We start from the raw sequence: 5494 nt of genomic DNA on the forward strand, positions 1-5494 counted from the left end.
TGATGAATGGAGGGAGGGATGGACAGAGGGATGGTTGGAGGGATGGAGGGAGGGGGAGAGGGAGAGAGGGGTGGAGGGATGGGTGGAGGGAGGGATGGAGGGATGGGTGGAGGGATGGAGGGATCATTGGAGGGATGGTTGGAGGGATGGTTGGAGGGATGGAGGGTGGGGGAGAGGGAGAGAGGGGTGGAGGGATGGGTGGAGGGAGGGATGGAGGGGTGAACAGAGGGAGGGAGGGAGGAATGAGTTGAGGGATCATTGGAGGGAGGGAGGGAGGGAGGGATGGTCAGAGATGAATGATTGGAGGGATGGATGGACAGACAGACAGACGGAGGGAGGGAGGGATGGGTGGACAGATGGACGGAGGGATGGGTGGAAGGAGAGAGGGAGGGAGGGAGGGAGGGAGAGGTGGAGGGATGGACAGAGGGATGAATCACTGGAGGGACGGACGGTTGGAGGGAGCGTTGGGTGGATGGATGGAGCGGGGGTGGAGAGAAGGATGGACAGACGGACGGATGGACAGATGGATGGAGGGGTGGTTGGATGGAGAGAAGGATGGACAGACAGACGGATGGATGGAGGGGTGGTTGGGTGGAGATATGGACGGACAGATGGACAGATGGATGGAGAGGTGGTTGGATGGAGCTATGGATGGACAGACGGACGGATGGATGGAGGGGTGGTTGGACGGAGATATGGATGGACAGACAGACAGATGAATGGAGGGGTGGTTGGATGGAGATATGGACGGAAGGACAGACGGATGGATGGAGGGGTGGTTGGATGGAGCTATGGACGGACAGATGGACAGATGGATGGAGGGGTGGTTGGATGGAGATATGGACGGACAGATGGACAGATGGATGGAGGGGTGGTTGGATGGAGATATGGACAGACAGACGGATGGATGGAGGGGTGGCTGGGTGGAGATATGGATGGACAGACGGACAGATGGATGGCGGTATGGATGGACAGATGGATGGAGGGATGGAAGGATCATTGGCTGGACATACGGACGGACAGACGGACGGACAGCGGCACCCACGGGTGGACAGATGGACGGAGGGGGAGACCCCAGAGGACCCACCCCACCACCACCAGCCCCACCCGCCGCCCCACTGGCGCCAGCCTGGACCCAGAGCCGTCCAGCCCCAGATCTTATCTCTGCCCTGGGGCCAGGGTGCCCCCAGGCCCCGCCCCCTCCACAGGGACCAGTGGGGCGGCACTGGGAGGGGGGCGGAGCCAGCACGCCATTGGTTGACGCCACCCCATTGGCCCCTACAAAAACCCGGAGCCTTTGGAGGAGTCACAGCCCCGTGGCCCCGGGAAGGTGAGTCCTGGACACCTGGGTCCCCTGTCCAGCTGTGGGGTCTATGGGGCAGGGTCTATGGGGTGGAGTGGGGCAGGGTGCGTTCCGGACGCCTGGGTCCTCTTTCCTTTCTGGGGGTCTATGGGGCAGGGTGGGTCCCCGGACACCTGGGTCCCCTGCCCTGCTATGGGGTCTATGGGGCAGGGTGGGTCCCTGGACACCTCGGTCCCCTGCTCTGCTATGGGGTCTATGGGGCAGGGTGGGTCCCTGGACGCCTGGGTCCCCTGTCCTGCTATGGGGTCTATGGGGCAGAGTGGGTCCCCGGACGCCTGGGTCCCCTGTCCTGCTATGGGGTCTATGGGGCAGGGTGGGTCCCCAGACGCCTGGGTCCCCTGTCCAGCTGTGGGGTCTATGGGGCAGGGTGGGTCCCGAGCGCCGGGGTCCCCTGTCCAGCTGTGGGGTCTATGGGGCAGGGTGGGTCCCCGGATGCCTGGGTCCCCTGCCCTGCTATGGGGTCTGTGGGGCAGAGTGGGTCCCGGGCGCCTGGGTCCCCCCACCCCCTTTCTCACGGTCCTCTCTCCAACGTGTGGGGCAGATGGGGCCTCCTCGGACGTTCCTCCTCTGGGTTTGGTTCCTGCTCCAGTGCGGTGAGTCCCATTTGGCCAAAATCCCCCTTTCTCCACCCAAATTCCACCTTTTCCATATCCGGCCCCAAATTCCGCATATCCGGCCCCAAATCCACCCACCCTTCCGTTCCACCTCTCCCTTTGCATCTCCAGCCCCAAATTGGGCGTTTTCAGCCCCAAATCCACGCACCCTTTCACTCCACCTCTCCTTTTTCATCTCCGGCCCCAAATTCGGCATTTCCAGCCCCAAATTCGGCATTTCTGGCCCCAAATCCACGTGCCCTTCCATTCCACCTCTCCCTTTGCATCTCCAGCCCCAAATTCGGCATTTCCGGCCCCAAATCCACACACCTTTCCATTCCACCTCTCCCTTTGCATCTCCAGCCCCAAATTTGGCATTTCCAGCCCCAAATCCATGCGCCCTTCCATTCCACCTCTCTTTTTCCATCTCCAACCCCATATTTGGCATTTGCAGCCCCAAATCCACACACATTTTCATTGCACCTCTCCATCTCCAACCCCAAATTCGGCATTTCCGGCCCCAAAGCCACTCACGCTTTCATTCCACCTCTCCTCTTCCATCTCCGGCCCCAAATTCGGCATATCCGGCCCCAAATTCGGCATTTCCGGCCCCAAATCCATGCGCCCTTCCATTCCACCTCTCCTTTTCCATCTCCAACCCCATATTTGGCATTTGCAGCCCCAAATCCACACACATTTTCATTGCACCTCTCCATCTCCAGCCCCAAATTCGGCATTTCCGGCCCCAAATCCATGCGCCCTTCCATTCCACCTCTCCCTTTGCATCTCCAGCCCCAAATTTGGCATTTGCAGCCCCAAATCCACACACATTTTCATTGCACCTCTCCATCTCCAGCCCCAAATTCGGCATTTCTGGCCCCAAATCCACACGCCCTTCCATTCCACCTCTCCTCTTCCACCTCCAACCCCAAATTCGGCTTTTCCAGCCCCAGAGCCACTCTCGCTTTCATTCCACCTTTCCCTTTCCATCCCCAACCCCAAATTCGGCATTTCCGGCCCCAAAGCCACTCACGCTTTCATTCCACCTCTCCTCTTCCATCTCCGGCCCCAAATTCGGCATATCCGGCCCCAAATTCGGCATTTCCGGCCCCAGAGCCACTCACGCTTTCATTCCACCTTTCCCTTTCCATCCCCAACCCCAAATTTGGCATTTCCAGCCCCAAATTCCCTTTAGAATGGGCAGCAGTGAGTGCTCAATCCCTACGCAAGCCCCTGGAGAGTCCCCACCCTTAAATCCCCCCATGACTGTAGACCGAAGGGAGGAAAGAGCGAGTTTGAGTGGGAGGAGAACAAAAAACAATGGGGAATTCTGCCTCATTGGACAACAGAAGAAGCTTCACACACACACACACAGAGACGCAGTGGATTCTCTGCTGTCTGATAAGGGGTTGGGCTGTTGCTCACTGACCTCTGGGTTTTATTCCCCAGGTGCCGATCCACCGGCCCAGAGCGGAGCCAAACTCTGCCTTGGGGTGCGATGCGGACCGGGGAGCACGTGCAGAATGTCCGACGCCGGGCCCAAATGCGTCCCCTTGCCCTCATGCAAAAACTACCAGTGCAAGGAGGGGACGCAGTGCAAGATGGTGGACGGGTGGCCAAAATGTGTCCCACTGCCTTCGTGCAAGAACGTCCGCTGTGGAGAAGGAACGGAGTGCAAAATGGTGGATGGGTGGCCCAAGTGCGTCCCGTTGCCTTCATGCAAGAACACCCGTTGTGAAGCCGGAACCCAGTGCAAGATGGTGGACGGGTGGCCCAAGTGTGTCCCACTGCCTTCGTGCAAGAACATCCGTTGTGAAGCCGGAACCCAGTGCAAGATGGTGGACGGGTGGCCAAAATGTGTCCCACTGCCTTCATGCAGGAACGTCCGTTGTGGAGCTGGAACCCAGTGCAAGATGGTGGACGGGTGGCCCAAATGTGTCCCGTTGCCTTCGTGCAAGAACATCCGTTGTGAAGCCGGAACGCAGTGCAAGATGGTGGACGGGTGGCCCAAGTGTGTCCCGTTACCATCGTGCAAGAACATCCGCTGTGGAGAAGGAACCCAGTGCAAGATGGTGGACGGGTGGCCAAAATGTGTCCCACTGCCTTCGTGCAAGAACGTCCGTTGTGGAGCCGGAACCCAGTGCAAGATGGTGGACGGGTGGCCCAAATGTGTCCCGTTGCCTTCATGCAAAAACGTCCGTTGTGGAGAAGGAACCCAGTGCAAGATGGTGGACGGGTGGCCAAAATGTGTCCCACTGCCATCGTGCAAGAACATCCGTTGTGGAGAAGGAACCCAGTGCAAGATGGTGGACGGGTGGCCAAAATGTGTGCCACTGCCTTCGTGCAAGAACGTCCGTTGTGGAGCCGGAACCCAGTGCAAGATGGTGGACGGGTGGCCCAAATGTGTGCCACTGCCATCGTGCAAGAACGTCCGTTGTGGAGCCGGAACCCAGTGCAAGATGGTGGACGGGTGGCCCAAGTGTGTCCCGTTACCATCGTGCAAGAACGTCCGTTGTGGAGCCGGAACCCAGTGCAAGATGGTGGACGGGTGGCCCAAGTGTGTCCCGTTGCCTTCATGCAAGAACGTCCGTTGTGGAGAAGGAACCCAGTGCAAGATGGTGGACGGGTGGCCCAAGTGCGTCCCATTACCATCATGCAAGAACGTCCGTTGTGGAGCCAGAACCCAGTGCAAGATGGTGGATGGGTGGCCCAAGTGCGTCCCATTACCATCGTGCAAGAACATCCGTTGTGAAGCTGGAACCCAGTGCAAGATGGTGGACGGGTGGCCCAAGTGTGTCCCACTGCCTTCGTGCAAGAACGTCCGCTGTGGAGAAGGAACGGAGTGCAAAATGGTGGATGGGTGGCCCAAGTGCGTCCCGTTGCCTTCATGCAAGAACACCCGTTGTGAAGCCGGAACCCAGTGCAAGATGGTGGACGGGTGGCCCAAGTGTGTCCCACTGCCTTCGTGCAAGAACGTCCGCTGTGGAGCCGGAACACAGTGCAAGATGGTGGACGGGTGGCCAAAATGTGTCCCGTTGCCTTCGTGCAAGAACGTCCGTTGTGAAGCCGGAACCCAGTGCAAGATGGTGGACGGGTGGCCCAAGTGCGTCCCCATCCCCTCGTGTCACCGATTCCGTTGCGGCGAGGGCATGCGGTGCAAGATGGTGGCTGGTTGGCCCAAATGCGTCCACCTCCCGCCCTCCTGCCGGCCCATTCGCTGCCCGAAGGGGACCCGTTGCAAGATGGTGGACGGTTGGCCCAAATGCGTGCGCAAGCAGCTCTTCCAGAGGGAAGCGCCACCGCCTCCGGCTCTTCACGTGTCACCCTCGTGCCACCATCATCCCTGTCCCGAAGAGTCCACGTGTAAGGTGGTAGATGGTTGGCCCCGGTGTGTCCCAACCAAGACGTCCCCAAGGCGACCTTCTTGCGGTGACATCCACTGTCCCAAAGAGACCACGTGCAAGATGACGGACGGGTGGCCCCACTGCGTCCAAACCGGTCCCTCCTGTCACAACATCCAGTGCCAGAAGGGAACCGC

Source organism: Gavia stellata, chromosome 43, assembly GCF_030936135.1.
Source record: "Gavia stellata isolate bGavSte3 chromosome 43, bGavSte3.hap2, whole genome shotgun sequence".
In the NCBI taxonomy this organism is placed as follows: Eukaryota; Metazoa; Chordata; class Aves; order Gaviiformes; family Gaviidae; genus Gavia; species Gavia stellata.